General features: G+C 42.9%; 1 protein-coding gene across 2 annotated transcripts in view; it reads right to left on the reverse strand.

The window, feature by feature from the left end:
* FAM110B (family with sequence similarity 110 member B) overlaps window positions 1-18,986 on the reverse strand; it is a 173,669-nt gene extending 154,683 nt beyond the window's left edge. For both annotated transcript variants that reach the window (XM_054018040.1, XM_054018041.1), the window contains exon 1: window positions 18,658-18,986. The gene's annotated coding sequence lies outside the window, so the exon portion shown is untranslated. The remainder of the gene's footprint in view (window positions 1-18,657) is intronic.
* Window positions 18,987-24,102: the final 5,116 nt, after the last annotated feature.

A 24,102-nucleotide genomic window follows, 5' to 3' on the forward strand; every position in this document is an offset into this window, starting at 1 on the left:
GTTTCCTCAGTCGCTGAAGGTGCATGAACCGTGTAGCAGCAGTTACAAGTCACCATACAGCTCTTTCTAAGCAAGCACATTTATTCTTAAGGTGAAACCATTACAGAGGAAACATTAAAACAATAAAAAAAACCTACACATCTTAACAAGTTTACCAAAGATCATCTCTTGACTCCAGCAGGGGCGCAGGCAGGTGTTCGGTCCTTCAAACCTCCAGAAGTGGGTTTTTCTGTTGTTACAAATTCGTAACAGCCTTAGCTCAGAACAAAGACCCCCAGGAATAGGTTTGTCTTTCCTTTATACAGCTTGGGCTTTTGATCTTCAGACTCCAGGAGCAGGTCATCGGCAGACAATGGTCCTCTCCTCAGAACATAGCTTCAAAAGGCTGGGTTTTTGCATAACTGGAGGTGGAGAATTTGCATTCACCTCCCCCTAAAAATTCCCCAGGCAACCTCTTGACCCGGTTTGTCCCAAAAGTTCATTCTTGTCTTGTCCATTGTTCAATACAGTCCTTTGAAGTTCATAACACTTCCCAGGCTTCATATCACATTTCCCGCCTAGAGGGAGGTTTCATACAATCCCAGCCCACAGAGATACATAAACCATTCATTTAATACAATGGACTCCAAAAATACTTAAACATAATTCAATAAGGTTTTTCAAGGATATTGCAGGAAATTGCCATGTCACAACTGCCATCCAAGACTGAACAGCCAACATCTGGTATGTTTGTATTGGCCCATCAATTGTTGTAACTCAGCCAGCAATGCATGAGTTAATTAAATTTGTGTCTGAGATCTACATTTCTCTGGTCCAGTTAGCATGCTCAACATGCAAGCTGGACAGAATGGTCTCAGTGTTCCCATAAGAAGCCATAAGATGAGCCTCTGCACAAGTTAATTCATCTATAGGAGCCTCACCTCCTACATCCCCCTGGAAAGCAGGAGGTAGTGTGCTGCAGTATTGAACCAGGAAGAGCCATAGGAGAAAGTCTGCCTTCTACTGCATCCTCATCCCTATTAGAAGATGAGTGAACATCTGGCCTCTGCTGTTTAAAGAGTCTGCAGACGGAAGGGTTAAGCCATTGGGGATTGGTCCTGCTTTGAGCAGGGGGTTGGACTAGATGACCTCCTGAAGTCCCTTCCAACCCTGATATTCTATGATTCTATGTGAGGCAGCTGGTGAATCAACCAGTTCCGTACCCAAACTTACAATATTCTCCATCTCCAGTAACAGGTAAGTAACCTCCTCTTCTTCTATTGTATTCCACTGAGGGGGATTAACAAGCAGTACCTAATTCAGAGGAGGGTGGGAGGAAGAGAATGGGACAGTTGAACAGAGGACAGACACACCGAATGAGCATCAGTCAGAGTCCTGCACCAACGCATAGCGTGCGGCAAAAGTATGTACCGAACTCCATGTGGGCGCCCTACATATGTCTGGAAGTGGCACATCAAGGAGGGTGGCCACAGTGGATGTCTGGGCAGGTTTTTCATGGAAGTCCTTCAATTTGCCATAATTAAGGAAGACATATTTGGCCAACAAGGCCTGGTAGTTTGAAAAATGAAATTGGAAACTTGTTGAAGAGAAGACCTTATGTCTCAGGAGGTCTAAGCATTTGGAGCACAGGTGTTGCTGCCTGGACCATTCTGTTGCTGCTTGCACCATGAGGGAATTGGGTGGAGGGTGTGAAAAAGAAACTCCAATCTCTTAGCTGGTACACAGCATCTCCTCCCTGCCCCCTTGGGAGTAGGCATGCAAGTGGCTGAGGTATGCCAAACTGTTCAGGCTGGTTGAACAATGGCATCGTTGATCAGTAGAGCAATCCTGCTCAGTACCGAGGAATAAAAGATGTCTAGGAGCTGGTGCTGCTTGTCATCCACTTCCTCCTGTGGAATTTAAAGACTGTCCACCACCCTTCGCAGAAGTTCTTGGAATTGCCAAAAGTCATCTGGAAACAAGGGGGAGGCTGAAGTTACAGGAGCATCTGGAGAGGACGATGGAAAATACTCTTGCTCCAGCCATACCGTCAGAACAGGACTGAGCAGTTCATCCTCCATAATCGGTTTGGAGTGCCTGCTCAAGGGTGCCCTAAGCAGGGAGAGGGGCAAAGCCTCCCTCACCCAATGGGTGGGTATTGTTGCCAATAGAGCCAGCAAGATGGATCCAGCAGATATTGCGAAGGGCCCCATGGAGAGGACAACTAGTGACTTCCCTGCTGTTGGAGAGCAAGGTATTGCCACGTTACTGGCAGTCCTTTCAGGTACTTGTGCTGGCAGTAGGAAATGGGTGGCCCTTGCGTTCCATCGGAATCCTCTGATGATGAGAACTCAGATCCCAGTTCCAATGGTGGTACCATCAGAGCCGGCGGAAGCATGTAAACCACAAAAGAATGAGTCGAGGCATGACCTGACTTTGGCAAGTCCTGGAGAGGAGATTGGACCTCCCTAGGTACAGTTCGCAGAGGAAGGCATGGAGATCTCAGTTCCCCTAGAGTGAAGTGCTCATATGACTTCGATGCTTTCTCCAAATGCCCCAGTGTCAATGGTACCGTTCCTTAGCTGGAGTGGAGGACTGTCCTGGAACTGATGGATACCTTGTCTTAAGGGAAGCTGACACTGAAAGTGTGTGGATTTAGGTGCTCAGTACTGGTGGATCCACTGGTCTCTGCAATTTCTTGTCAGGCTTGTGCCCCCGAAACACGCTGCCTCTCCGTGGCTGCAACTCGTGGAAGGGGCATCGTCCTTCCTCAGTTTGGAGTGAGACTTACTGCCATGCTTATGCACATGCTTCCTTGCCTCCCAACAAGGCCCTAGCATGGAGTCCATAGTGGTGGAACCGCCAGAACCAGACTTGATCTCAGTAGCTGGAGGCGCACTCCTGGCTAGCTCAGGCTGATGTACAGGGGGAGAGAGGGATGTTCCCTGGCCTGGGTCTGACTGAGTTGCCTCATGGCAACTTCCATAAGGTGCTTTTTGAGGCATAGAGCCCAGCCTTCTCGGGTACTGACCTACATGTGGGTGCTGGGGGAGAGAATTGGTAAATAGATTCCCCCAAATCCCAGTCCTACTAAAACTACTACTGAAAACTAAACTACATAAGAAAACAGTAAAACCGTAGAAGAAAAACTAACTATACACAATTCAAACCAGGGTGGATAAAAATCAATGATTTTTTAAAAAAACATTAAAAAAATTGATTTTTTTTATTTAAATAGGATTTTTTTGATAAAATGCTTTTTGAGGAAAAAACCTATCTAAAGATAGTTTTAATTAAGATACATTATAACTCATTCTATAGTATGAGACAATATATTCATGTAATGTTTAAGAAAAATTTTGTAAATGAGTTCAATAGTACATGGATTAGGGACCTAATCTTATGAGGTTCCAGGGGCTTCTGTAGAGATTATTTAGGTTAATCTTTCTATATACCCAATGGGACTCAGTGCTAAGTCTAGAAGATACCATCAGAGATGCTTAGTTTTGCACTTCTCAAACTGTGGATTTGTGTCTCCAGAAATAACATGCTTGTTAACAGCAAAAATGTTTTTAAATAAATAAATATAGAGCTGAGAAATAACAGACCTCAACCCTATTGTCTCTCTGCAAATTTGTGTACACAGAGTCAATCCCTTACCTCTCTCCAAAAGTGCAAAGTTTCAAAAAGTTCAAGGAATAGAAGATTGTTGGGGGCGGAATAGATTTGGACAAGGAGAAGAAGTCTGGAGATAAATGTGAGAAGGGAGGGACAGGCAGTAGAAACAAAAATGAAACTGTTTGAGCAGCATATTCCAGAAGCCTTGAGATCTTTCTGAGTGTAGCCTTCATTGATTTGAGATCTACCATACCATTCTCTCACTAGAAGGGAAAATCTATAATGGCAGCAGGCTGTAAAAGAGACCCAGTTTGGGTATCATCTATATATGAGTTGTGAAGAATACGTATTAAGGTTATAACAACCAACCAGAATGCACTTTTATGTACAGGTTTCAGAGTAGCAGCCGTGTTAGTCTGTATCCGCAAAAAGAACAGGAGTACTTGTGGCACCTTAGAGACTAAGAAATTTATTAGAGCATAAGCTTTCGTGGACTACAGCCCACTTCTTCGGATGCATATAGGGTGGAACATATATTGAGGATATATATATATATTCACTTTTATGTAGAAATCCATGATTAAATCGAGTCTTCCTGACTAGTGAATTAAATCATGATATAAATCAAATCCACCCTGATTCAAACACTTATTTATTTTTTTAAGTGCATCAGATGAGAGGACACTAGCACCTCTGACTTGGACCAGGTGACGGTGAAAAGGAACTGGAGACGCAGTTCGTCCACCCAATCCTTTATCGCCTTGGAAGAAACCATGAGGCAAAGCAAGGACACATATACAGACCAATGGACAGGTCTACTTTCAAATTCTCTGGCTCCGGATGCCTGGCGTGCATGCTAGACCCTCAATGGAATATAATAGGGACCATCACTTGAAGAAGAACTGGACTATGGACATAATTCCTACAGCAACATCCAAGATCAGGTTTAAAAAGGATTACATTTTGCATGAAAATGTTGAATGCTACGGAGTGTTGCAACATTTCATATTGTTTGTTGTGAATCTGGGGAGGAATAAACCTTAAATGGAATAACAAATGTCTCGTGTGCTGCCATGGTGCTGTAGGAGGATTGGCTCCTCAGTTGATCCCTGAGAGGTCACTCCTATTGTGTCCAGAACCCTAATTCCCCATATGCAGGACACCTCCTATAGGAATGGCCTATCTTATGGTAGGAGCCCAGTGGCCAATTTCCACTGGCTTGCTGTTGCCGGCAGAGCTGCTAGGCATTCTGCCATCATCATTTTGCCTTAATTGGGCAGGACTCTCCATTTCCTTTTTCAGTCGTGACCCCCAACTGCATGGTCATTTCACCTTCAACCCTGCTTATCCCCCCGGCCCCTGCAGTCGCATTAACAGATCAGAGAGTGAAACTTACCATACTGTAGGTGACTGAGTCCCTGAGTCAGGGGGATTTTCAGTGGTCCAAGGGCTGTTGACAAAAAATGCTTCCTGACACAATCTTGCATTTTTATGACAAATTTTGAGAGAAACCATACTGCAGCAGCCCTTGATCTGCTGGGCATTCCTTTTGTGCAGATTTTCTCCCAAAGAAAGCCTACACAGGCAAATTTAAAAAGGTGTATCACCTTGCATGTCTCCTGGGTCTCTGATTTCTTATCATGCTGTGTTCACCACATAGAGTCAGCATGATTCCTTGCTGAGCAGGCTCATTTCAGTTGAGGAAACCGTTAGCATTTGCTTCACACAACAGCTATCTTCTAAAAAATTTGATGTTTGAGTGCACAGCTGGAGCCTGAGTTCCAAGACAGCCTGAAGATACAGAGGTGCAACCTTCCCATAGTTTTAAAATACTTTCAACTCTCAGAGTGACCAAAAGAGGGCATACAATTTTCCTGCCAGGCACTGCTTTGAAAAATCCCTTTGCAAGTTCCACTCACAATTACACAAAGGAACACCAACAAAGTTCCTTCAATTTTACATCCTTGTAACACAGCAAATTTTGCCCCAGAGTGCACCTACATTTGTATGCGCTGAAAGGAAAGTATGCCAATTTGTGTGTGAGCTTTCTTAATCTGCCCTTTTTCATTCATTTCTAAAGAAAGATTTTATCTTAGACAATCTAATACTGTACAACTAATAAATGTTGTGTTGTCTGTTAGCAGATTTTTTGCTTAAAGAGTTTTGACTCTTCCTGTGAGAGGATGACTTTTCCCAAAGGAGTTATGCCATTTCATATAACAAATGTAAAAACAAAGCTACTTTTGTTTAAGTACTGCAGGTTTGTTTTGTTTTGGGGGGACAGCATGAGGAAAAGAGAAGTGACACTCATCGATTTCTAGCTAAACCAGGGATCGGCAACCTTTGGCACACAGCCGGGCTGGTTTGTTTACCTGCTGCGTCTGCAGGTTCGGCCAATCACGGCTCCCACTAGCTGCGGTTCACCGTCCTGGGCGAATAGGGGCGGCGAGAAGCAGCGGCCAGCACATCCTTGGCCCATGCTGCTTCCTGCAGCCCCCATTGGGAGCCGTGATCGGCCGAAACTGCAGACGTGGCAGGTAAACAAACCGGACTGGCCCGCCAGGGTGCTTACCCTGGTGGGCCACGTGCCAAAGGTTACCGATCCCTGAGCTAAACCTATACAAAGGAAAATAGCATCTCATTCTTAAAAAAGAAACTCTTTTTGCAACCACCACAAGTAGGCTTTAAAGAAACACGGTCATCTTAAAATTTCTCACACGAATTTCTTACCATCTACCATTACAAGTAACTCCTGAAGTTACAATAACAAAAATTAGGGGGAAAATGTATTTACTTTGCTTTCTAGTTCACTGCATTGTGCATTTGACAACACTTTCTATATGTTCAATTTCACTTAGGGTTACCATATTTAAAAAATAAAAAAAGAGGACACTCCACGGGGCCCTGGCCCCGCCCCTTTCCCGGCCCCGGCCCAACTCCGCACCTTCCCCAAAGTCCCCGCCCTAACTCCGTCCCCTCCCCTGAGCACCCCGCATTCCCCCTCCTCCCTTCCAGCCACGCGAAAAGGGCTGCCCGAGCGCTACCAGCTTCACGGTTTGCCGGGCAGCCCCCAGACCCAGCGCCCCCAGCCAGCGCTTCCCCAGTGCAGCTGGAGCCCGGGAGGGGAAGCACCCAGCTTTTATTTATACAAATAAACAACCCCTCCTTTTCCTCTTTGCTTTCCCCAATTCCCCCTCCCCTTTTTAAAAAAAATAGTGCCTTGTGCCCTGATCCTACAAAGGGATCTAGCCAGGTAGCCCTCACACAGGGTCCCCAAGGGATCCATGCAAAGACTTTTCCACCATTGTGTCAAGGATGTGCCCATGCAGATCCATATGCAGGATTAGGGCTCTAGTCTCCCATCTAATGGGGCTGTTACAATGACTCATGAATATTGATTAATGAATCACTGATTTATTGTAAAAATAATTATATACCATATCAAATTTTATCCAGTGATTTTATCTAATATATCTGACAACATCTTAAATGGGAAAATAGTTGCTCACTCTAAGTAGCTGGACTGAAATATGTAAATTTTCATTCAAGCAGCCTGCCATTTTAACTGATGAAAGGTTGCAGCTCATTGAAACTTTTAGCATCCAGTATCCCAATTCTTAAAAATAACAAAATGAGCATATTTTGGGAGCTCAACAGCAAAACACTCCAGAATTAATTTAGGAAGATGAACAGTAACACACTCCAGAATTGTTCCTACTTGAAAAGAAAGAAGTAATATGTCTGGTAGGAACCATGCACTTAGATTTAACTTGCACATTGCAGTCTCTCAGAATTTGAAACTAGTGATGTTTAGATGACTAAATTTATTAATGCTGCTATAAAATGTTCCTCCTTTTAGGTGTATACTCATCCCATTACACAGCACTATGTGCTGCATCCAAAACTATAAGAGTTCTTAATTCCAAGATACGAACATAAGTATACTGTCATTTTGTGGGAAACAACCTGGACCTGAAGAGCTATGAGACTGATTAGATAAACATCATTAAAAAAATCCAAAAGCATTCTCTGAATCATAGAACTAGAGTCATCCAATACATAAGGACACATATGGCCAAATTCTGCATGGACATACACCTCATGCAGTCCTACAGACCTCAGCTAATTTGCACAGTGTGTATGTGAGAAATTAATTTGGCCCACAGAGTCTATTAGACCTGTAACTGGTTATAGACTAGTATTTTGCCAGATGACAGAGGCAAATTATTATTATTTATTGTTTGTATTATTGTAGCACCAAGGAACCCCCGTCATGGACCATTGTGCTAGGTGCATTACAAACACAGAACAAGACAGTCCCTGCCCCAAAGAACTTACGATCGAAGTATAAGACAAGAGACAACACATGAACACAGGCAGACAAATCATAGAATCACAGAATATCAGGGTTGGAAGGGACCTCAAGAGGTCATCTAGTCCAACCCCCTGCTCAAAGCAGGACCAATCCCCAACTAAATCATCCCAGCCAGGGCTTTGTCAAGCTTGACCTTAAAAACCTCTGAGGAAGGAGATTCCACCTCCTCCCTAGGTAACCCATTCCAGTGCTTCACCACCCTCCTAGTGAAAAAGTTTTTCCTAGTATCCAACCTAAACCTCCCCCACTGCAACTTGAGACCATTACTCCTTGTTCTGTCATCTGGTACCACTGAGAACAGTTTAGATCCATCCTCTATGGAACTCCCTTTCGGGTAGTTGAAAGCAGCTATCAAATCCCCCCTCATTCTTCTCTTCTGCAGACTAAACAATCCCAGTTCCCTCAGCCTCTCCTCATAAGTCATGTGCCCCAGCCCCCTGATCATTTTTGTTGCCCTCCACTGGACTCTCTCCAATTTTTCCACATTCTTCTTGTAGTGTGGGGCCCAAAACTGGACACAGTACTCCAGATGAGGCCTCAACAATGTCGAATAGAGGGGAATGATCACATCTCTCAATCTGCTGGCAATGCCCCTACTTATACAGCCCAAAATGCCGTTAGCCTTCTTGGCAACAAGGGCACACTGTCGACTCATATCCAGCTTCTCGTCCACTGTAACCCCTAGGTCCTTTTCTGCAGAACCGATGTCTACCCATTCGGTCCCTAGTCTGTAGCACTGCATGGGATTCTTCCGTCCTAAGTGCAGGACTCTGCACTTGTCCTTGTTGAACCTCATCAGGTTTCTTTTGGCCCAATCCTCTAATTTGTCTAGATCCCTCTGTATCCTATCCCTACCCTCCAGCGTATCTACCACTCCTCCCAGTTTAGTGTCATCTGCAAACTTGCTGAGAGTGCAGTCCATGCCATCCTCCAGATCATTAATGAAGATATTGAACAAAACCGGCCCCAGAACCGACCCTTGGGGCACTCTGCTTGATACCGGCTGCCAACGAGACATGGAGCCATTGATCACTACCCGTTAAGCCCGACAATTTAGCCAGCTTTCTATCCACCTTATAGTCCATTCATCCAGCCCATACTTCTTTAACTTGCCAGCAAGAACAAAACATTGACTTTTATTCCAAGGCATGTTAATGGCTCTTCAGAACCACAACAGCAGCTACCCTTATCAACCCTTATCAACTGGTAGAGTAAATTCTATATAGAACGTTTAACATGCTACTGAATATATACAAATGTGAAAAGGGACCCTTTACACTAAATGATAAAATAGAAAATCACCTAATTACCTTCTTGGAAGCCATTGTTAGATTTATAATAAAAAATAATAAAAAAAAAAATAAAAAAAAATACCTGAAGGGATTCTTGCCTTTTGTCTGCTTTCTTTTCATGCAACTAGGTGCCGTCAAGTGATAGAAATAAACAACCCCTCCTTTTCCTCTTTGCTTTCCCCAATTCCCCCTCCCCTTTTTAAAAAAATAATATGCACATAGTAGGAAAAATCAAGGAAAAAATATTTTACAGTTGTCATTAAGGGCATCTGTAAAATCCCTCTGTAACTTAACACCAAAGATAATGATTCACTGTCTTCTTCCTTTACCATCTCCACCCCACACCCATTCAAAGCTTGCTCTTATGATGGAACTTGAACTATATACCAATGTTCCTCCCATTTTTATGTACAAGTTTAATTAATGTGAGCACTACCCCTTTATGGCCCCATTCACAAATTCACTATTAATACTATCAACTATCGTCATATGTCTCTCTCCTCTTACATTCCTCTTAGGGTAAGTCTACACAGCATTTTGGAGAGAGCCTTCCAGACTGGACTGGGGCTAGCATGGCCCAGGCTAGTGCTCTAAAAATAACTGTACAGACAGTGCTTTGAAGTTGTAGCTTGGGCTGAAGTTCAGACTCTGAAGCCTAGGCTCCAGCCCAAGCCACAACTTCAAAGTGCTGTCTGTACAGCTATTCTGAAAGCACTAGCTCAGGGGTCGGCAACCTATGGCACGCGTGCCAAAGACGGCACGCGAGCCGATTTTTAATGGCACGCTGCTGCCTGCCGGGGTCCCACTCAGCCCGCTGCCCATCTGGGGTTCTGGCTGCTGGCCCGGGGTTCTGGCTGACGGCCCCTTGCCAGCTGGGGTCCCAGCCACCAGCCCCACTCAGCCCGCTGCCAACCTGGGGTTCTGGCCGCTGGCCCCTTGTCAGCCGGGGTTCTGGCCGCTGGCCCCGCTCAGCCCGGCGTCCGGCCGCAGGCCCCGCTCAGCCCGGCGTCCGGCCGCAGGCCCCGCTCAGCCCGGCGTCCGGCCGCAGGCCCCGCTCAGCCCGGCGTCCGGCCGCAGGCCCCGCTCAGCCCGGCGTCCGGCCGCAGGCCCCGCTCAGCCCGGCGTCCGGCCGCAGGCCCCGCTCAGCCCGGCGTCCGGCCGCAGGCCCCGCTCAGCCCGGCGTCCGGCCGCAGGCCCCGCTCAGCCCGGCGTCCGGCCGCAGGCCCCGCTCAGCCCGGCGTCCGGCCGCAGGCCCCGCTCAGCCTGCTGCCAGCCTAGGTAAACGGAACCCCAAGGCCGCAGCGGGCTGAGCAGGCTGGCGGCTTAAGATCAGCATTTTAATTTAATTTTAAATGAAGCTTCTTAAACATTTTGAAAACCTTGTTTACTTTACATACAGCAGTAGTTTAGTTATATTATATATAGACTTATAGAAAGAGACCTTCTAAAAAACTTTAAAATGTATTACCGGCACGCAAAACCTTAAATTAAAGTGAATAAATGAAGACTCGGCACACCACTTCTGAAAGGTTGCCGACCCCTGCACTAGTTCAAGCCCCGCTAGTCCGAGTCTGTCAACCGAGGCTGGGAGGCTTGCTCCAAAAATCACTGCGCAGACATACCCTCAGACTTTTCTTCTTGTTCTCTTGTTTTCCCTCCTTCACCCATTCTCCATCTTTCACCTCATTCTTACCCCTTTCTCTTCAGTCTCTCCCATTTCCTTCCATTTCTCTTCTCCTTCACTCCTCTATCTGCATTCAAACTCACTATACATCCCAATCTCATTCTTCTCACCATGCACACACATTCTTCCTTAGAGTATTTCTATGCTACAAGTGCTACAGTGGCACAGCTGCCACTGTAACACTGTAGTGTAGACATGGAAGGGGTTTTTCTGTTGCTTTAATAAATACTCCCCCTTGGGGGGGGGAGGGGATAGCTAGACCGAGGGAAGAATTCTTCTGTCAACCTTGCACCGTCTTCCACAGGGCTCAAATTAGTTTAACTATGTCTCTCAGGAGTGTGATTTTTTTCACACCCCTGAGCAATACAGTTCGTTTGACCTAAATTTTAGGTGGAGACCATGTCTTAGTTTGTAAACTGCAGTATTAAGGACCCTCTTGTTTTCTCTTGACTGAGATTAAGAAGATTTTGGATATACATTCACTGACCAGTACAAGCTTAAAAATTTCCTCACAGTTATAAATGCAATTTTTCAAACTCTCAGATTATAAAAGCAAATTAATAAAGTGATGCTGTCGATAAAAGACACGATGAGGAGTGAGATCTACATTACGTACTATGCTTTGCAAAGGATTTTGTTTGAGTTTGGGTTTAACTAGTAATTTTTAATACTTCAGTAGTACTTGCCTACCTTACACAAGTGTCGTCTATTAATATTTGACACTGTAAAAATGAAAGTAGCTGAAGTCACATAATTTTAATGATAATATTTTAACAATAAGCAACACACTCATATAAAGCAGAGACAGGAGTAAATGAAAACATACAATAAATGAATACTAAATGCTACTAAGACATCCACTACAATTTTTCTTGAGATTCTTAAATTATCCTCTTGACTGTTTATCACAGTCTCTTTACACTTATTTCCTAGAAGGAACACAGCTATTTCAAGTTTGCTACAGCTCCTCTTGAAAGAAAGCATGCATTTAAAGTGACCATTAAAAATCTGGACCATCATATTTTGGATTAACTATGCCTTTGCAAGAGCATTACTTCCCAAGAAAATTATACATATGCTTTATCAATTAAAACCCTTAACTGGCATAAAGCAATTTCAAGAGCACTAATGTTGCTCTGATACATAAAGCATTACCCAAAATGTCTTACTTTCTTAATGATTCTTCCAAAAATCTGTCCACATTACTGGCATACATTTTCCTTCTGTTTTAGACATCCACCTTTGAATTTCAAAAGCCTGAATTTACAGTCTTAAAGCCCAACCCTGCAAGGTGTACCGTGTGGGTGCCTGAACAGAGGCACAATTCATTCGACTAGGTCACGTTTGGGGCCTTAGACTCACATATATCTGCTAAATTTCTTTTATTAAATGGTCCATATGTAATTTTGTCGTCATCCTTCTTGGAGAAGAAGGAAGCACTTGGCTGCACTTAAAGTCTGTCTGTAACAGCGGCTTAGCAGGCTGGTGCCAGGATGCATCCATTGTCTGTCTGCCCTTGCTCTCTGATCATAGAGTGAATTTTAGTGCTTTGGCCCTCTGGTCAAAGCAAAAGTCTGCTCCTTCCAGGATAACAAAGGTCCCAAGCACAGAATTAAAATACATCAGTGGTTCTCCTAGGACTACAGCATTCACACCTGTTATAATTTAAGGCTTCACTACCAACCTTCACCAATCATCTGGCTACAGAGTTCTTTAGCCCTCCCTAAAACAACAAACACCTTTTTTCTTAGGCCCCTTACTGCCAGGCTCTCAAATCCTGAGTCACATGGATTTCCACACTACCACTTTAGGTGGCACTCAAGGGGGTGAGAGGGCATGTCCTTTCTCTGCTACAGGCTCCACCCCAGGACCCTAAACATGAATGCCTTTCCCCTATAACTTCCATCATTGCACTATGACTTCCCCTGGTCCCTTCCAAAAGTACTTGCTTCTTATTCATACCTAAAGGGACAAGGGAGCAGCAAACAGGCCCTAGGTGGCAGATCCTACTCAGCAGACAAACAAGACCATTGCAAAAGGAACTCTTAGAATAAGAAGAGGCATGTGATTAGAAAGCCATTGAGATAATAGTTGTTGGCAGATGTCCACAAAGAGGAAGAATAATCCTTTTATGTATCAAGGGGTTCAGGTCATTCATTCTGACCTCCATCCTAGATTTCTCCATTTGTGTGTTTTCTTAGTTGTCCGTGTTAGTTTGTGGTTATTTTTTAGTTACATTTCTCCTCTTCCCCCATATGAAAAGGGAAAACAACACAGCAGCCATCAGAGTAAATAAATACTCATCCCTATTCACCCCCATCATGTGACAGGAGTATTACTTTTTATAACCCCAAACCATTTCCCGAGTGTAGACGGGGTGAGGGGAGGGAGTGGGGGAGGGAGAGTTCATTCAATTACCAGCATGCCTACGTGTCCCACCATTACTACAGAATTGTTTCCTGTTTCTGTTGTTCAAGAGGTGGTGTTGGGGAGCAGGGTTAAGGTTGTTTGGTTTATCTGCAGCGTGCATTTCTTTACTTTCAGACATTTACATGTAATCTTAATTCTGAATTTCGAGTTCATGTTTAGGAAAATTACAACATATATTTAAGGGTTTTTTTTTTAATTAAGCAATCTATATATATTTACAACCTTAACTGTAGTTTATGCAGGTTTTTTGGCGTGGAAATTGTCTTGGGTCTTTTTCTTTGTCAGTTTATTCATTACTTTAAATGAGACTTCAGTAATCTCCCCAATTTGGAATACCAAAATATACTTTCAGAAAAAGAGTCACATTACTTTTTTTTTTTTCCTCCTAGGAATGTTCCCACATTGAAAGTTTCCAATAACAATCTGAGATTTCACATTCCCACCATGTCAGAAGTCCACAAGGAACAGACACTGAAAATGTTGATACTAACTTTAAAAACTAAAGAAGGAAGAAAGAAAAAAAAGTAATATCAAAAGATACAAGGTAGTAAAATATGGTGAACTGGTTGCATATGGAATTGGAAATTACCATGGTGTACTTAGGGTTTGTCTACTTAGAAAGGTGTACCACTTTAACTATGCCGGCATTGTTAAAACAGAACACCCTCCCAGTTTGGACACAGTTTATACTGATCTACGATAGCTATTCCATACGAGAAAGTGGAAGTCACCTTTATACCAGTGTAACTACATGCACACCAGGGTTTTTAGTGATATAACTATTTTGGTAACAATAAAAACAAAAACAAAAACCATACACCAAAAACATGGACCACATTATCAACTCTTGTGAAAAAAGTTACAACAAATATTCCACATGGCTGAGGACATAGGAAACTTGATCCCTCTGGGGAAGGATCAGCAGTTGCATGGAAGAGGCAAGGGGCATGGTTGCTTAATTGCATGGTGTAAAAGCATCTCTGTAAAAGCCCTACAGTTGAGGATCTCAGGACATCCACCCTAGAAAGCCTGCCCCTTCATTTCCCCATGATGACCACCACCACAGTTAGCTCAGTTGCCACTGAAACCTCCTATGGCACCTGCCTGCAACATCCAAAGACTGTTAAACCCTGAAGAAGTTAACATTGAAACACAAAACAATAATCTGTGACAAACTGCCATGTAATTTAGGGCCCTTTTGACTGGGATCATGCCATGCAGAGTAGCTGTTCTGAGTTAAATCTCAGCCACAGCTCTCATGACCACGGGTATTTGACAAAAATTGTTGCCTCAGAAAGGGCTGCTAGTAATTGTTAAGAATGCTACATAGCCACATCTCTGCCACCCCTTCCAGATATCACATTTTCTGCACAGATAAGACATAATCATGCAATGCTCATGCTCAACTTTAGTTACACTAGTACCATGAATACATGCATAAGTGCTTATTGGATCAGGGCTTTAATCACACTGTGCAGCAGGGGAGGTTGCCGGATACTTTGCAAGGTTCAGAAAAAAAACAATTCACCATAAAGTTAGTCTAACAGTTCAAATGACACACTAATTCTTTACTCCACAAACATATTTTAATACATTTAGGATAGGGCTGTCAACTAATCACAGTTAATTCAAGCGATTAAATTAACTCGATTAAGGAAATTAATCGTGATTAATCGCCGTTTTAATTACACTGTTAAAAACAATAACAATGTCAATTTAAATTTATTATAAATATTTGTGGATGTTTTTCTACATTTTCAAATATATTGATTTCAATTACAACACAGAATACAAAGTGTACAATGCTCACTTCATATTTTTATGACAAATATTTGCACTGTAAAAAACAAAAGAAAAAGTATTTTTCAATTCACCTCATACAAGTACTGTAGTGAAATCTCTTTATCTTGAAAGTGCAATTTACAAATGTAGGCTCTAAAGTTTTACATTGTTTTCTTTTCGAGTGAAGTTATCTATATAAAAAAAACTACAAGTCCACTCAGTCCTACTTCTTATTCAGGCAATAACTAAGACAAATAAGTTTGTTTACACTTGTGGGAGGTAATTCTGCCCGCTTCTTATTTACAAGGTCACCTGAAAGTGAGAACAGGCATTCACATGGCACTTTTGTAGCTGGTGTTCCAAGATATTTATGTGCCAGATAGTCTAAACATTTGTATGCCCCTTCATGATTTAATCACCATTCCAGAGGACATGCTTCCATGCTGATAACGCTTGTTAAAAAAATAATGCATTAGTTAAATTTGTGACTGAACTCCTTGGAGGAAAATTGTATGTCTCCTGTTCTGTTTTACCTGCATTCTGCCATATATTTCATGTTATAGCGGTCTCAGATGATGACCCAGCATGTTTGTTTTAAGAACACTTTCACAGTAGATGTGACAAAATGCAAAGAAGATACCCATATGAGATTTCTAAAAATAGCTACAGCACTCGACCCAAGGTTTAAGGATCTGAAATGCCTTCCAAAATCTAATGGGGGATGAGGTGTGGAACATGCTATCAGAAGTCTTCAAAGAGCAACATTCCAATTCGGAAACTACAGAATCTGAACTACCAAAAAAGAAAATCAACCTTCTGTAGATGGCATCTGATTCAGATGATGAAAATGAACATGCATTAGTCCACACTGCTTTGGATCGTTATTGAGCAGAACCTGTCATCAGCATGGAAGCATGTCCTCTGGAATGGTGGTCGAAGCATGAAGGGGCATGCCAATGTTTAGCACTAAGGAATGGATTAAATTGATCTTTTTAGAGCATTTAAAAATAAGTGAGGTACTTAGTCTAAGGCCTGGTCCACACTAACCCCCCACTTCGGACTAAGGTATGCAAATTCAGCTACATTAATAACGTAGCTGAATTCAAAGTACCTTAGTCCGAACTTACCGCGGGTCCAGATGCGGCAGGCAGGCTCCCCCGTCGGTGCCGCATACTCCTCTCGCTGAGCTGGAGTACCGGCATCGACGGCAAGCACTTCCGGGATCGATCCGGGATCGATTTATTGCGTCTAGACAAGACACGATAAATCGATCCAGAAGATCGATCGCTTACATCCCGGACCAGGAAGTAAGTATAGACGTACCCTTTGTCTACACACACACAAAGCAGTGCACATACACCATCTACTATTAAGAACATGCAACAGATTTTGTATGTAGGACAAGAAGTGATATAACATTTTTGTAACAAATTAACATTTATACTTTTATAGCATCAGCCCTATCAGCCATACTCTACAAATGAACATTTAGCATCAATATGTTAGAAAAGGTAAGGACATTTTACAGATGAGGAAACTGAGGCTCAAAGGTTAAATTACTTTCCCAAGGTCACCCAGGAAATCTATGAAAGAGTTAGTTATAGGTTTTAAAAATTGTTTGTATTCCTAAGTTATAAAAAGAACTACATTCCCAGATCTTTTAAAGGTATGTTATGTCTTTTAGGCAAGAAAATTAATGCTGTCATTTTAAGTACAAGGGACAATTGCATATAATGAAGCGAAAGCAGCTATCAGCTTCAGTATGTCTGAGTTAACCTAAGTGTGATCAATTTTTTATCTTAAACACTGAGATAACAGGGATCAAGATGCAAATTACATGAATTTTCATGTTAAGTAAAACTTGCAAAGTTAAGTGCTTAAATGCATATACTTTTAGGATTCTGGCACATAATTTCTTATTGTACATTCTATTTGCTTAGACTAGGTTTTTGAAGGACTTCATTCCTTCACAGACCATCTCCTCCCCTTACAAGTGATCACATATTAGGTCATATGACACATCACTACCTTTCCAACGATAATGTAAACCAAATTGACTTCATTGAACTCTGAGCAATGGCTCTGAGCAAGTATTTTCTAAGAGAAATATAATCTAGATCACAATAATAGCAGGAAAGGGAATATAGAAAAACACCCCTGTGCATTTTATTTTGGATAAATCTTCTCTCTTCCCTCACCTAAAGTTTCCTGCAGAGTCAAATCCTCCCTTGAAACAAAACCTGTCAGGGGTCCTTAAAAAACTAGCCACAAGACAGGCCTAATTTCATGTAATGTTGTGACAGATGTGTACCAGATTCTGAACAGGGCATAAGCCTGACCCACAGGAAGAAGCCTTGTGCTTTGCCCTGCATCACAGAGAAAGAGAATTAGAGGAGGAAGGAAGTCCACACTTCTTTCTGAGTCAGAAAAACAAATCCGAAGGGTTAAACAGCTACTCTCAGTTTCTGTCTCCTGAGCCATGTGTTTTCCCTTGCCATTAATGAGGAATTTAGGAACAACCAAACCACTTTATTTCTGAGCAGTTTTATGGTGAAGAAAGCAAATTAAAAAAAGAGTTGGGGGGCTTGTCCTGTTACTAGAACTACAATAACCTGGTCTTAAGTAAAAAGAACTAATAAAAATTTGGCACTGCAATTTGTCTCTAGGCAGCGAGGCAGTTGGGTTTTCCAACAGCAGCGGTATCCCACCACATTACTGCATCTTATTCTGAGAAGTGAATTGCTACTGAGACAAACAACCTTTTCACTTCTCTTTGTCACAACCCACCACTCCTGCTTAGGCACTGATCCTGCAAACACTGAGGAACGTGAGTATATTGAAACATTCCTTAAAGGGCAACAGTGTCATTAAAATCAAATGCACAGAGAAAAACTGTCAGCGCTCAAGGGTTCGAGACTTCCAGCAGCAACCTCCCAACTAGGCACCAGGATCCTGCAGAGTGCATCTGCCCTGTTAAGTTTAGTATCAGCTATCAAATCCCTCCAGCATCAAACATCTAACCCTACAAGGAAAATCCTTCCGAAAGCCTCGTGCGTCCAACCTCGGCATCATAACTTTTCCCTCTCTCTTTGCAGCTAGCTACAAGGCTGCAGGCTCCGTCGGCACACACACAAAACCACCCAATCCCTCCCCCCTTTAAAAACAGCTTTCCGCTTCCCGAGCTGCTGGGGAAACTTCCACCTCCTGCTGTCACAACTCCAGACCCAACGAGCCCGAACCAGAGCCTACATCACAAGAGGAAAGGGGGACACATGCGGGGGGGACACCCCGAGGCCCACAGATGTTCTGAATCTTGCAGAATATGCTGCTTTCCCCAGAAACGAGCTCCGGGAAGCCCAGCCTCCGTGCAATATTACACTGGGGGGCAGGCAGCGGGAGCTGCAGCTGCTTGGGACAACAATAAGCGCGTGCAGTCCCGGCACTGCCTCCCCCCCGACACCCCGCTCGCAGATCTGCCTTCCGCGCGGCGCCCTTACCTTCCCTGCCGGCCTCTCGCGGGCGCCTCTGCTCCGGTGGCTACGCGCAGGCAGGGGGCAGCCGGCCTCTTGCGGGGAAGGCGGGGAAGCAGCCGCCGAGAGGAGGAGGAGAGCAGCGAGCCGCGCAGCGGGCAGGCGCCTCCCGTGCAGGCAGCGCTTCCTCCCGGCACTGAATGAAACTCTCCCGGGCGCTGTTGCTGTTGCTGCTGCTGGCGGCGGGGGAGGCAGAGCGCAGCCGGGTTCTTCCCACTGCCCCCACGCGCGGAGGGGAGCGGAGCTACAGGCTAGGATCGGCCCTGCCCCGCGCCTCCCTGCGCCTCGCACGCCCGCCCTCGGCTGCGACCGCCTCCCGGCCTTTGCCTAGGGTGAGCGACCGCTCGGGAGACTGCGGCTCCGCACGTCTAGTGGCGCAGTGCAATGGTTTGGTCCACGCTGAAATGGGGAGGGACTGGGGGGGATGCTTCACACACAATGGGCTGGAACGGCTGGGAGTCTCCGTCGAGCCAGCGCATGAGGTTGGGCTCTGCAACCCACACACGGGCAAAGAGTCACTCGCCCTGGGCAGCCCAGGCTGGGGTCAGGGCTGGTGCGGGGCTTTTCTACCGGCAAACACACTCTTTATGCAAATACACACACACACTCTCACTCCCGGGCTGTTGTTTGACACGCTCTTGTGACGCTGGAGTGGAAGCTGATTAGCAGCCCATTGCCAGAGCTGGCCTGCGATATGAGAACTGCTGCATCCATTTTAATATTATTTGCATTATATAAAAAAGTAGCAGTGATAATAATAATAATAATAGGTAATATCCTGGCCCCATTACAAAAGGAGTTTTGTTATTGGCGTCAATGGGGCCAGGATTTCCCCCAGAAGATCTTTGAAAGTGGGCTCCCGAAAACTTACTTCACCATAAAATGTATGGTTTTGATTAAATACCATTAAGGCAAGATGGGATACTTCAGGCAGCATAGGAGAATTTCCAAAATTGTACAGCTGTAAAAGCAATGTTCACTTTCCCTTTGTACAAGAAATGAGAAATTCACTTACAGAAGACGTTCATTTATTTTGATCATTGTTAATTGGTCTATGTGGCATGCTTTAACTACAGTAGTCAGATGTGCACCAGTGAAAAATCTAAAGGAACTTCATTGAACTTAATGTAGTCAATGGTTATATGTAGTACTGAGAGCAGCATTTGGCACAGTAGGCTAGAACTTCAACTGTTGTAAGGTCAGCATAGCCCCATTGTTTTCAATGCCTATTTATGTCCCGGGGAGCTGACCAGTGACTCATAATTTAGACTAATCTTTCTGTTACATAATTGTCAATCTTAGTAGCAGAGATGGTAAGGAATATTTCTTTTGCATTCACAGAAGTCATCTTTGGAATATACAAAAACAGTAGCAAATACAAATCTGATACACACACAAAAGTTAAAGCTCATTTAGACAACTGTTCTTCCTCTGGTCTGTGCCAGCACACGTGTACTGATACTTTCACTATTCACATATGGACTTGCTCATTTAGTTACTTACTTCCATTTGTCTACTCATTTACACATCCAGGTGTCCATATGACTGCTCATACTTTTCCACATTCCTAATCTGAGCCCTTGATCCAGTTCTCTGGCTGAGTTTGATTTACTGTCCCTTGACACAGATTCTCACCCTTTTGCTATCACAACCTATCCCATTCATTAGAAGTGAAGTTTATCCAGGTGTGTATTGCCCAGGCTTTCTCGGACAGCTAGGCCAGACATTAGCTATCTGCATAAGAAGAGCACAAGCAGAATAGCTGTGTATAGCGGCCTCTTCACCTCCTACACACTGCATGTGGGGGAGGGAGGCAGACCTGAATAGGCTGGCACAAAGGAAGAGGGCTGAGAGGGTGTAGAACCAGCAGCCCCAAAAGCCAGTATAGGAGCAGCAGCAACTATTCCAGCTAATATATTTTACTATTATCCACAAAGTATCAGTGCTGCATATCAACAACCTGCTCACAGGATATTTGTATGGATTCCATTACCCAACGTCAAAACTCCCTATTATTTAGGGTTTATGTGACAAGGAATGAATATTGTCATACCTGAAAAGTAAGCAGGATTGATTTAAGGCCTCGGGGCTGTAAATTCATGCCAGAGACCCAGTTTCTACAGCTATTTGATTACACCAGAACCTAAGCTTTCATTTAAAAAAGAGGAGGTTTCTAGTCCTCATTGTTATGAAGAAAAGCATAAAAATGTGAAACTTGTGTAATAAATTCAAGGAGTCTGACTGCACTTGTTCATTTACTTACTTCCGTAAGTAGAGAGCCTGAAACAATAATTAAACAGCACCATGTACCTCAGTGGATGTTAACTCCAAGACCCACTGCTCTGGGGGCCCTTGCCAACAACACCCTTATAGAGAACTTTGTGGCAGTGGGAGAAGAGTGCAGTGTATCCAGCCCACCCACCCAACTAGATACACTGACTGCTGGGGTGAATACCAAGGGCTTCCTTCTGCCTGTCCAGACTTTGGGAGGAGCACTGTGATGCTGCAGTGCTTCTGAGGGGCAAAGTGTCACTGCCACTACCTTTCTGGGAAGGGTGGGCTCCCCTGCCATCCCCTTCCAAGTGAGTACAGGGCGAAGGCCCAGGGGGCACAGCTATAGGGAAGAAGCCACAGGGGAGCCCGCATGTCATGGTGGGCTGAGGGCCCTTGATCGCCTTAATCTGACCTTGAAAGTAAGCTCTACCAAACATCTGTGAAGAGGCCTACAGAGCTCCAAAATGCTACCCAAGTATGCCAAAATCTTTCTAAATGCTCAGTAACATGTATTGTGCCTTTGCTGTCATGTCCTTGATAATGAAACAGAGCAGTCCATCAAATTGTTTCTTATACTATTCACTGACAGATTTTTACTCCCAAACTTCACATGACGGATAGCTTAATTAACTTGCCACCTCATGCTTTTAGCAAGAGTAGAATACTACATTTAATAGCTCACCTTCTTTATTTTAGTGTAGCCATTTTTGATTCAACAGCTTTAGAGTCTCATTTATTTCCTTTCAAATGTAAGTACCGTATATTCAGGGAGTTTTGTTTAGGCCATGAAATTTACCTCAGAGCTGAAATTTAGCATGCAGGGTCTCAGTCTGAGAGCAAATTATTTTATAAGAATTTGTAAAAAGCCAAACCACAAAACAAAACTCTAGCAATTTATATTTTAACCTTGAAATGTTGTTTATTGAAAATAAATAGTAACTGATTTACAAATAGTTATTTGAAAACACATTATATAATGGAAGACCTCAATCCTGTAAACATGCATATGCTTCACTTTAGGCGAAGTCTACAGGGCAATAGAAAAAGTTTGCTGCTATACCTATCCTGGCAAACCTTCCTAGTGTAGACACAGCTTCTACTGGCAAACAGGTGCTTATCCTGGTTTGGCAAGCAAAACAAACTATATCTGACAAAAGTACTTTTGTGCCAGTATAACTCTATCTAGGGCTTTTGCCAGTATACAGATGTTAAATAAATAAATAAATCACACCCTTAACCAATATTGCCACACTGTCAAAAGTTTCTAGTGTAGACCTGGCCTCATGCACCTGAGCAGTCCCATTGATATGAGTGGGACTACTGTACATGAATGAAGTTAAGCAGATGCATAAGTGTTTGCAGAATCTGGACATAAGTAAGTGAAAATCCATTTAATTAAGATCAGTGTAAGAAAATACACTCAGTACATTTTCTTACACTCATCTTATTTAAAATGGCTTTTCACTTACTTATGTCCAGAAATGTTTACATTTACCTAAAAATTAGTAATTATCAAAATGGATTAGCTTATCGATGGTTTGAAGTATTTTGATATTTTGAAAAGAGGTTGAGATATGAAAAGTTTAAAACCCAACTAATGCTGTTAATCAGATTCTTTTCAGAATTCTCCTGCGCAAAACACATATCCTAAATCCATATTAATGCAACTGAGTATAAGAACAATGAGACTTATTCCACTAAATGTATGGTTCCAGTACGGTTTACTGACAACCAGCTTACTCAATGTTAAACACAACTTGTTTCTGTCTATACTGATTATATCATGTTTAACATCATGTTAATTAACACAGCGCCTCAAGGTCATATACTAACACAACCTAATATTCTTGTAATGACAAGCCCTGTCTGCCACAAATCTGTGGCTCATCATGGTGCACATTACAGCCACTTTTAACTTTATATTAACAGTGAGGCTAGAACTGGTGGTATCCTCCAAAATACAGACCCCTCCCTCTAACTTGAGCTAAAGGAGAATTTGTAAGCTATTAATGTATAAAGCACTGTTGGACAGTTCTGATTCTCCCCAGGAGAGGGCAATGAATCTCTCCAGTAGAGGGCAGCAGTTAGTTACACACACACTTTCCTTACAAGATGGACATATCCAGTAGTGACACTATAATTAAGGGACTGATCCTGCAAACTTTAGTCAGTCAAGTAGTTCTTATCCAGGTAAGTAATTTCATTGACTGGAATTGGGCACACTCACATGAGTAGCAATGACTTGTATGAGTAAGGGATGAGAATTAAAGTTCTAAAGCTGAATTTATAATATACTGATTTAAGATTGAGTTTGGACTCTTACACGATGCCAACCCCAACTTCTTTAAAATAAATCCTTTTTAGAAATGGCATATGGGTGGTGTTTAGTCAGAGAAGATGTTTTGTGGAAATTTTTAGGTTAAAAGATAAAGGTGAATTTTTCTGAAAAACTTTGTATTATTTTGTGAAGGGAAAGTTCTATCTCCAAAATAGTTTAGATCCTAGTTGTGCAAACTCTTACCCACGTGTCTGTTTACATATGTGAGTAGTCTGTTGTTCCAGTGATTCTAATGGGATTACTTCTATGAATAAAGTTGTACATATGAATCAGTGTTTGCAGGCTTGGGCCCATGGTCTAAAAATTCCAAATTTCTTTTATTTCCTGATGGTATCTAGTACAAAAAATCTACATAAAGATCTTTTAATTTTTATAAAGATGGGTGCAAAAATTTTGATTTGTTTGTAAAGTTTGTCAATAGTTTTAGGATTTCAACATTTCAATGACATTTCAAAATTCATAATTTCAAGATTTGAAAAAAAAATATTTTTTTAAAAATTACCCCATCTTTTTGACTGCATATAGAACTAATCATTTTTTTCCAAAATTAAAATTTTTGAATTAAAAAAAAAACAGATAAAGTTTTAATTTTTTTTTAAAGTTTTCAGCTTTTTTCACCAATCAGCTTTAGTTATTGGTTATGGATTTTTGAAAATGTAAGTATTCACTCAGGTGCTGATGAGTTTTAAATTTCCGATGGTCTGTATCTTGCAAGTTGTGCCACAAGCATGGACCTCTGTGTCTATGCAGAACCCCAGTGACATCAGTGGTGGTGCTCCACCAGGTGTGGTCTGCCTACG

Source organism: Malaclemys terrapin, chromosome 2, assembly GCF_027887155.1.
Source record: "Malaclemys terrapin pileata isolate rMalTer1 chromosome 2, rMalTer1.hap1, whole genome shotgun sequence".
Lineage (NCBI taxonomy): Eukaryota > Metazoa > Chordata > Testudines > Emydidae > Malaclemys > Malaclemys terrapin.